General features: G+C 41.7%; 1 long non-coding RNA gene across 1 annotated transcript; it reads right to left on the bottom strand.

The window, feature by feature from the left end:
* Window positions 1-431: 431 nt before the first annotated feature.
* LOC120621164 (uncharacterized) lies at window positions 432-4,763 on the bottom strand. The gene is made up of 5 exons (XR_005658092.1): window positions 4,558-4,763; window positions 3,679-4,154; window positions 3,125-3,201; window positions 2,873-3,027; window positions 432-2,786 (listed from the first exon to the last, which is right to left on the bottom strand). It is a non-coding gene; the product is annotated as an uncharacterized LOC120621164 (long non-coding RNA).
* Between the last annotated feature and the right edge of the window lie 5,754 nt (window positions 4,764-10,517).

Raw genomic sequence — 10,517 nt, 5'->3', positions numbered from 1 at the left:
TGCCTCTGTGTTTCCTCTCCACCTTTCTTCTGCCCGGGCTCAGATTAAGAGGAGGAAGGGCTCAGTTCTCTTTACTTGAATTTGAGAAGGATCCTGAGCCTCTGCTCTATGGAGAGGTAGGCTAGGGAGCTGGGAGATAAGCAGGGGAACCTATTGATGAATAATAAATATTTGAGGAATGAAAGACAGGTGTTTTCCTCTTGCTATTGACTCTTAGCTGTCTTTGCTTGGCCAGAAGAGAAGAAATTTTCCAGAGGTCTCCATCTCCCAAGCACCTCCTCTCTGATTGAGGAGGCAAGCATGGAATGCCAATTTTGTGGCAGGTCCTACTTCCTGGGGGAAGTCAGACTGAGGGGTTCCAGTATCTTCTTCCATTTGTTACTGAGTACGTACTAGGCAAGAGTTTTTTAACCCTTGGTTATCCACTTTTTTTGTGTGTGTGGTAAAATATAGAACATACAACATAACATTTTAATCAGTTTTAATCAGTGGCATTAAATATATTCACAACATTGAGCAGTGATGACCACTGTCCATTTCTAGAACTTTTTCTTCATCTCCAGCAGAAACTCTGTACCCATTAAACAATAACTCCCTATTCCTCCCTTCCCCCAGCCCCTGCCTGGTAACATCTATTCTACTTTCTTTCTCTATGAAGTTTGGGCAAGGAGTTTTTGTTTTTTACTTTATCTGTAATCATCTCTACTTCACAGATGAAAAGACAGAAGTTAAGTAATGGCCCCATAGTCATATAACTAGCAACTAACTGACAGAGACAGGATTTGAACCCAGGTCGGTTGTCATTCATTCATTCAATAAACGTGTATTGAGCACCTAATTCATGTTAAGCATAGGAGTAGTGACAAATAAGATATAGTCCCTGTCATCAAATGATTCACATCTAGTGATAGAGATAAATTTTATGTAAATAAATGTGATTATATGTGAATAAATGGAAATGATAGTCGTTATATACAACAGACAATGCACTAAGCAGGAGACCACCATAAGAGTGGTCAGTTCTTTCTGGGATGGGGTCAGGAAAATTTTTTAGAGAAGGTGCTGCTGAGCTGAATGTTGGAAGATAAATAAGACAAGAATTAGTTGGAAGGAGAGTGGGGCTGGAGAGGTAGAGGGAGCAGTGTAAGTAACTGCTGAGGAGCATGAAGCTGCCTGGATGTGTGTAAAACTTCCAGGAATTCTGAGGGCTAAAGGTTAAGAAGGGCCCAGATGGGGCTGGAGGTGTAGTCAGAGGGCCAGATCAAGAAGGGTCTTGTATGCCATCCTAGGGAGTTGGGCTTATCCTGAGGGCAATGAGTAGCCATTAGACGGTTTTAAGTAGGGAAATGAAATGACCAGATATGCACTTTAGGAATGCAGCCACTGAGAGAGGTAGACCAGAGGGTACAAAACTGGAGGCAGAGCAACTTACTGGCATCGTAATAATCCTGGTGAGAGAAGATAAAGGGCTGGACTAAGGCTTTGCCATGGACTGATAAGAAGGCAATGGATGAGAGACATATGAAGGAGGTAGCATTGAGGGGGCTCCATTAGCAATTAGAAGTGGAGAGGAAGCAAAAGGGAGGAATTATAGGTAACAATCAGGATTTTGACTTGGACGATAGTACTATTCACCAAGACAGGAAGAAGAGTTGGTGTGGGGGAAGAATAAGTATACCTAATATTAATAAAGTACTTACTATGTGCCGGATACTTTTCTAAGTCCTTTACATTTATTAACTCAGATAACCCACACAACTCTATGAAGTAGATACTGTTATTATCTTCATTGCACAGATAAGGAAGTGGAAGCAGAGAGAGGTTAAGCAACTTGCCCAAGGTCACACAGCTCTGAGCATCTAAATCTAAGCCGATGCTTGTAGTCACTATGTCACTCCTCTAGGAAATAAGTTTAGTCTGGACATGCTGAGTTGGAGATGGTTGTGGCTATCCTAACAGACTGCATTCTCCAGGATCAATTAGAAGTTGGAGGTATCTTGAGGAACACTGATGTTTACATGATGGAGAGTGGAAGAACAGCACATTGACTAAAATGGAGGAGCCAGGGAGATAAGAATCAAGAGAACTTGGTTTTTGAAGGTTAAGGGGAAGAGGAGGTTCCAGTGGCAGCTCCAGGATTCTGTTTAGGGAGTGATTAGGAAAGACAATCAAGTTGGCAGTGGAGGCTGGGTCATGTCTTGACCCTGAGTTTGCACACTAAGCACGCTGCTATATTTAGATCGTATGTGTATCTGGGAGACTGAAAGAGGATGCTGATGAAGATAATGAGTGTAAATGTCCCCCGATCTATACCTTTGAAATGTTTTCAGTAACTTTCAGGATCAGAAGCTGCAGAAATGTAAAGATGAGATTTTTGCAATGTGAGGCCTTAAAGAGCATTCACTGGGCAAGGACGGAGGTGACCAAAAGTTACATGTTACCCTGAAACCTGGAGGAAGGACAAGCTAAGTTATGAATAGTCTGCTGTGGAATCTTGGGGAAAATATGCCTGGTGCTATTTGGGTATTTTTTTAAAATTCCCAGGTCATTTGGAAGTTTCGAAAGCCCATTTAGTTAGAAACATGTCAGCGGAAGCTTAATTGCAGCATAAGTGTGCAGACTGTCTTGGTTAATTTGGGATTGTGTTGGGGCTCCTGAGTTTCTGCTTCCATCCTTTATTCTTCAGTGTCCTTTTCTCTGCCAGATTGCTCTTGTCCTTGTTAGGTAATGAGTGGCACGCCTGCCTGGGCGTCAGGCACAGATGGAGCTGGATCTCTTGCTGTGGGCTAGAAATAGTGATGCAAATAAGTAGCTGCTGGGGCTTTATATTTTCACCCCCTTCCCCTTCTAGTTCTACGCCCCACCCCCGCACCTCTATTCCTTCCTTAAGGCTTGTGATTTCTGTGTCCACAGATGAGTGACTGGTCGTTCCTGGGCAGGCTCCTGACACAAGTGCAAAACCATTCCACCGTGGTTGGCAAGGTGTGGCTCACCGTCCTTCTGGTCTTCCGCATTCTGCTGGTCACCCTGGTGGGAGATGCAGTCTGTGGGGATGAGCAGTCCAAGTTCACCTGCAATACTCTGCAGCCTGGCTGCACAAATGTCTGCTATGACCGCTTCTCACCTGTCTCCCACTTCCGCTTCTGGGTTTTTCAGATTGTGCTGGTAGCCACTCCCTCTATCTTCTATGTCATCTATGTCCTGCATCAGATAGCAAGGGAGGAAAGAGTAGATATGGAGAGGGAGTACCTGCTGGATACATTGCGAAAGCTAGCATCTGGGGGAGCCCTGCAGAGACCCAAGCTGGGGCTCTTGGCGTCTTCTCACTTCCTAGAGGGACAGCTGCTGGTGGGAGAGAGGGTTCTCCCCAAATGCCTTGGGGCTGCAGCCAGGAATCCAGGCCTGAGGTCACAAAGAGTCTTGGCCATCTACATTGCCCATGTGGTGCTGCGGGCCTTCATGGAACTGGCTTTCCTGGTGGGGCAATACTATCTGTTTGGGTTTGATGTTCCATACTTGTTTCACTGCCACTCCTATCCCTGTCCTACTAGTACTGACTGCTTTGTATCCAGGGCCACAGAGAAGATGATTTTCCTGAACTTCATGTTTGGGGTCGGGGTGGGCTGCTTCCTCCTGAACCTGGTGGAGTTGCACTACCTGGGCTGGGTCTTCACCTACCGGTTCCTCTTTGCAGCCTGCACCAGTTGCTGCCACTTCTGTGGGCAGCCTGCCCATCCTCCACTACTCTACTCTGATGAGGACAGTACTGGGCTCCAGGTGTATTCCTGCCTTTAGTAAGTGCCCAGGCAGTGCAGTCCCCAGCAGGTGTGCTCAGGCTTCTTGCCTAGTGATGAGAGGCAGCTGCTCCGGGTAGAGGCAGGAACTTGAGATCTGACTGGGCAACGCCACCTGGCAAAATATCCTGCCATCACCATTGTTCTTCTATTTGATCCTTGAGGATGAGGAATGTGGAGTGAGAGTGGGGAATCCTGCTTCCTCCTGAAAGCATTACCTGAACAGATGTAGGACAGTGAAGTGATGAAGAGGAAGGCCTCTGGAACCAGTCTGCCTGCGTTCAAATTTCAACTCTGCCACTTACCAGCTGCATAACCTTCAACAAATTGCTTAACTTCTCTGTGCCTCAATCTCTTTACCTGAAAAATGGGAATAATAATAACAGATCCTACTACATAAGAATGTTGTGAGGATGAGATGAGCTTATATATGTAAAATGCTTACCAGTAGAAGCTGGTCGTAATAAACATGAGCCATTGTATTATCCTTAGCTGCCTAGAGTGTTGCTTTGCCTTGCTGCCTGGTCCTCCCAGAATCATGTTATCAACTGTCACCTCTTCCCTCAGTTGCTCCTATGACTGTTGTTAGCTCTGTCTCCACACAAACCTTCCTTCATATTCTCTCCTATACCTGTCCTCCCCACCACCTTCCAGTTCCCAAATCATCTCCCTGGTTTAGACTTTCACTCTCGCTTTCCTGGAGTGCTACTGCTCAAGCCACCAAGCACCTCCTGCCTGCACTGTCCCCTCCCTCCATTCCAACCTGCACATTCCTCTTGGTCAGCTCTCCTTGAAGTTTCTCAGCCTGGCATTCAGCACCTTCCGTGAGCCGGCCAGGATCTCCTTTTCCAGCTTAATCACCCACTCTTTCCCATTCCAGCCTCACTAGTTGCCACGCCTGCACCGTCAAGGGCTTCCTCCCACCCTTTGCTTGTTCACCCTTCTGGGGAGCTCTGCCCTGGCAGGCTTCAGAGCCCAACTAACTGGATTCAAATCCTGCTCAGCCACTCACTGGCCATGTGACCTTGAGCAAGCTGCTTGGTGCTTTGCGGCTCAGTTTCCTTCTGTATATAAAGGAACTAATAATACCTACTTGACAGGGTTGTCGTGAGGATTAAACAAGATAATGTAAATATAGTGCCAAGTGCACAATGTTTCTTTGCAAGTGGTAGGCGCTATTATTATCATCTAAATTCTACTATTATGGGCTCAAATCTGACCCTCTTCCTTTAAACCCTTCCTTGACCCTTCCTCTGGTCTTTTTTTCCTCTGAGCCTCTATGATGCTTCCACTTGATAATTAGTCATGTAATGTTTTGTGACTTCCCCTTTGCTGCAGCCTTGAGTGGTTATATAAATCCATCCTGCTGGGTAACTTTGCTCATGTCTCTAACTGGTCTTTGCACCTCAGCTGCAGGCAGTGTGGTGAAGCTATGCTTTGCAGGAAGAGAATACACCATCCTGCTCTTAGTTTAGTGCTTTGCATGGAATAGGGGCTCAACTCATATATGCCATTTTAATTTAGTTTTGCTATCTTGATGCCAGAATTAGGAGTAGGTCCAGAGAGGGCTACACCTGAGGCAAGTCAGAAAACCAGAAGAGATGGACATTCTACCATCTCCTTCAATAACTTGGGCTGGTTTTAACAATCCTTTAACAGCGAAGAAAGTTCTTTCCAAGATCTAATTGGAGTCCTACTTGCTGTGGTGGAAGCTGTTTCCCTTGGGCCTCCGGCTATTGATGAATAGGTCCTGATTATTTCCTAGGCCAAGGTTCAGCAAGCCATAGCCCACAGGCCAAATCTGGCCCTCTACCTCTTTTTATAAATAAATTTTTATTGGAACATAGACACAAGCATTTGTTTATGTTTTGTCTATGGTTGCTTTTGTGCTACAATGGTAGAGTTGAGTAGTTGAAACAGAGGCCATCTGGCCTGGAAAGTCTAAAATATTTACTATCAGGCCCTTATAGAAAAAGTTTGCTGACCCCTGTGCTAGGCTATTGGGGGACTTTGAAGAATTCCAGTCTAGGAAGTGACATGGTCATATCTATACTTCAGAAGGATCGCTCTGGCAGCCACATGGAGGTGGGGTTGGAAGGGAAGAGGTAGAAAAAGGTTACCAGGAAGAGGCTGTTGCCATTGTCCAGCTGAGAGGTGATGAGGCCTGAGCTGAAGGGATGGCAGTGGAGATGAGGAAATAATTTAGATTAGAGAGATATTTACGGAGTAGAACCAGTGCCTGAGTGGATGGGTCTAAGAAAAAAAGAAGAGGCAGGGAAAGTGGACTTTTGACTTCATGGACTGATCATTAGGATCATTAACCAAACGAAAGTAGTCAGTGAGGAAGGTTGTACATTTGGCTTTAAACATGATTCATTTGGGGTATTTGCAAGAGATGGTGAAAGAACCAGGCTAGCTTCTAGAGTAATGTCTACCACAGAATTTGGGAGTTATCTGTTGTGTGAGAGATGGTTGAGAGTCCTGGGAATGAACTGGATCTCTCAAGGAGGGGCCATAGGATTATAGGAAAAGAAAGCAGAGGCAGAAATCTGGGAAGCACCAGAATTGGAGGTCATAGGAGACCCAAAAGAATTGGTACTGGAGGCCAAGTTGAAAAGAGAGTTTCCAGAAGGAAGGCAGGTCAAACAATCAGTAGTGAGCAAGCCTGAGAGACAGTTCCTAGAATTAGCAATTGGGAGATCATTGATTAGGTCACCAACTTGTCCCCTTTTGCTTGGGACTTTCTGTTTTGCGCTGAAAATCCCACATCATGGGAATACCTTCAGTTGTGGGCAAACCAAGACAGTCGGTCACTCTACTGAGGACCTTGCCAAGAATGATGTCAAAAAAAATTTAGTTTGCAAAGTACCTAACTTCTGGAAACATCGTTTTCTCAATGTTGATAAATCTATGTCCTAGTGTGATCCTCTTTAAATCACTCCAAGCATAATAACAAAACAAAGCCCTATTTTTGTATAGCACTTGACCATGATATGACCTCATTTAATCCTTACAACATCCCTGGGAGGTAGGAGGTTGTAGCTCTAATTTTACAGAAATGGAAAATGAGAGGTCAAATCATTTGACTAAACTTTCATGGCAAGTAAGTAGCAAAAACAGTCTCAACCTCAAGCCTTATGACCCCAGAAGGTTGTGCCTGGCTGCCTCCACATCCCTGCTTGTAGATGTCTATAGTCTAAAATATTGGGCTTGTGGCTGAGGGGCTGTGGATCCCCTGATCATTGTAGAGTGAGGCAGAGGCTATGATATTCTTGGAAGCACAGAAAGAAAACCACAGCTATGTGTAGATCATTACAGTAGTAAGTCTGCTGATTCAGAGAAAGCCGAATACATAAACCAAGGACTTTAAGGGTTTGTAAGTGGGGCTATATTTTATGCAATAGCTGAGCTCTTTAAAAAAATTTTGTGGCAAAATATGCATAACATAAAATTTACCATTTTAACCATTTTCAAGTGTACAATTTGGTGGCATTAAGTACATTCACAATGTTGTACAACCATCACTACCATCCATTTCCAGAACTTTTTCATCATCTCCAACAGAAACTGTACTCGTTAAACAATAATTTTCCATTCCTTCCTCCCCCAAGCCCCCAGAAACCTGTATTCTACATTCTATCTCTATGAATTTACATATTCTAGGTACTTCATATAAGTGGAATCATATAATATTTGTCCTTCTGTGTCTGGCTTCTTTCACTTAGCGCAATACCCTCAAGGTTCAATCATGTTGTAACATGTGTCAGAATTTTTTCCCTTTTTATGGCTGAACAATATTCCATTGTGTGTAAATACCTCTTTTTGTTTATCCATTCATCTGTTGATAGGTGGGTTTTTTTATATCCTTACACTTCTAGTAAAGACAATCATATATTTTTAATGTCAAAGAGTCATTTCAGAGACAATAGGACCCTATGTACCTCCTGAAGAAAGCAATTTACACCACCTATGAAATATTCTTGCCAAAAAAAAAAAACCCTAAAATCTGTTCAAGCCTCTAGATTCTATCTACCAATTTATAGGAAATTCAGAGGCCAGAGCATCATATTAAACTACACCATGGGGATGCAATTGGCAGAGTCCAGACTGGAAAATCTACAGGATAAATGACCTAGTTTCTTCAACAAACAAGTTGCCGGTTGGTGGCGGTGGGGAGAGAAAGAGACAGAAGAGAAACCTGTAGGTTAAAAGATACTTAAAAGTCATGTCAACTGACTGCAGTGTGTAGATCTTGATTCAAACAAAAGCAATTTTTAAAAGAACATTTACGGACATAATTAGAAATTTGAATATTGATTTTTTGATATTAATGAATTATTGTTTAAAAATTTTAGGTGGGATAATGATACTGTGGTTTTGTTCTAAAAATAATCCTTGTATGATCACTTTGTAAATTATATAAATGTCTAATCACTATGATATACATCTGAAACTAATATCATATTGTATGCCAACAGTAAGTAAAGGTTTTAAAAATAATCCTTATCTTTTAGAGATATACACTGAAATATTTTCAGATGAGATGATATAGTATCTGGATGTGCTTCAAAATTATATTGGTAGGAAGGAGTATAGTTGAAACAAGATTTCCATGAGTTGTTAACTATTGAAGTTGTATGGATACTTTGGGGTTTGTTATATTACTTTGTTTACTTTTGTATATGTTTGAATTTTCCCAAAATAAAACTTTTTATGTCATTTCAGAGATGTGGATATTTTTTCTTTTTTGGGGGAGGTGTGTGATTAATCTTTAGCAGTTACCCTCTTCTAAGAATTTAGCTTTAAGTTACCTAGAGAGTATTTTCCACCCACACTCCAAGCTTCTATGCAAAGAAATAAGGGATCTTAAGCTAATAAATGCATTTTGAGGAATGATATTCAAGGATGTTCTTTTGTCATCTGAGCAACAATTGCCAAGAGGCAGATTTCTAATTCCATGGGCTTTTAAAAAAGCTAGCTTACCTATTTGTCATCCTTTATGGAGGATCATACCGCAGTAGCTTACCATATGACAAATATCATCTTGCATAATTTATATTTGCCGTTTCTTCAAAGCCTCACAGTTACTCTGACTTATGTATTATTATCAGCTTCCCATTTTACAGATGAAGAAGTGAACGGCCAGAGAAATTAATAAGGGCTAACATCTGTTAACCACTTGCCATGTGTCAAGTAGTGGACTAATTGCTTTAAATGAATTTGCTTGTTTTATCCTCTCACATCCTTATGAGGTAGACACTATTATCATCCCCATATTATGGATGAGGAAATTGAGGCTTAGAGAGGCTAAGCAACTTGCTAGCAGCTGTTAGACCAAGTGTCCTCCCAATGTGGGGTCCTAAAGCCCATGCACTTCCCACTCCTCCCAGGAGTTCCCATATACCCAAAGTCTATATAGTTTACATTAAAGTTTACTCTTGGTGCTGTAGCTTCTGTGGGTTTAGATAAATGTATTATGACATGTATCCATCATTGTAGTATCATATAGAGTAGTTTCACTGCCCCGAAAATCCTCTGTGCTCCACCTAGTCATCTCTCCCTTTCCCCCAACCCCTGACAACCAGTGATCTTTTTGTCCTCGTAGTTTACCTTTTCCAGAATGTCATAGAGTTAGAATCATATAATCTTTTCAGATAGACTTCTTTCATTTAGTATTATGCATTTAAGCTTCCTCCATGTTGTTTCATGGCTTCATAGCCCATTTCTTTTTAGTGCTGAATAATATTCCATTGTCTGGATGTACCAGTTTATCCAGCTACTGAAGGATATCTCGGTTGCTTATAAGTTTTGGCAATTATGAATAAAGCTGTTCTAAATATCCGTGTGCAGGATTTTGTATGGATATAAGTTTTTAATTCACTTGGGTAAATAATAAGGAGTGCAGTTGCTGGATCATATGGTAGGAGTATATTTAGTTTTGTTATAAACTGCCGAACTATCTTCTAAAGTGGCTGTACCATTTGGCATTCCAACCAGCAATGAATGACACTTCCTGTTGGTCCACATTCCCACCAGCATTTGGTGTTGTCAGTGTTCTGGATTTTGGTCATTCTCATAGGTGTGTGGAAATAGCTCATTGTTGTTTCAATGTGCAATTCTCTATGACATACGATGTAGAGCATCTTTTCAAATGTTTATTTGCCACTTGTATATCTTCTTTGGTGAAGTGTCTGTCTGATCAGGTTTTGGCCCATTTTAAAATCAGATTTTTTGTTTTCTTATTGTTGAGTTTTAAGAGTTCTTTGGGTATTTTGGATAATATTTCTTTATCAGATGTATCTTTTGCAAATATTTTTTTCCAGTCTGTGGCTTGTCTTCTCATTCTCTTGACACTGTCTTTTGCAGAGCAGACATTTTTAGTTTTAATGGAGTCCAGCTTATCAATTTTTTCTTCCACAAATCATGTATGTAAAAAATCACTGTCATACCCAAGATCATCTAGGTTTCCTCCTACGTTATCTTTTAGCAGTTTTATATTGTGTTTTACATTTAGATCTATGTCCATTTTTAATTTTTGTGAAGGGTGTAAGGTCTGTGTCTAGGTTCGTTTTTTTATTTATTTTTTGGCTTGTGGATGTCCAGTTGTTCCAGCACCATTTGTTGAAAAGACTAAACTCTTGATTTTCAAAATAAATGTTGATGCAAGCACTGTTATTATCCACAGAGAGACACAGAGAGATTTTATAAATCACCCAGGGTAAC

Source organism: Pteropus medius, unplaced genomic scaffold, assembly GCF_902729225.1.
Source record: "Pteropus medius unplaced genomic scaffold, Ma_sr-lr_union100, whole genome shotgun sequence".
NCBI lineage: Eukaryota > Metazoa > Chordata > Mammalia > Chiroptera > Pteropodidae > Pteropus > Pteropus medius.
The sequence above is the reverse complement of the archived record's forward strand: the minus strand, read 5'-3'. Positions and strand labels throughout refer to the sequence as shown.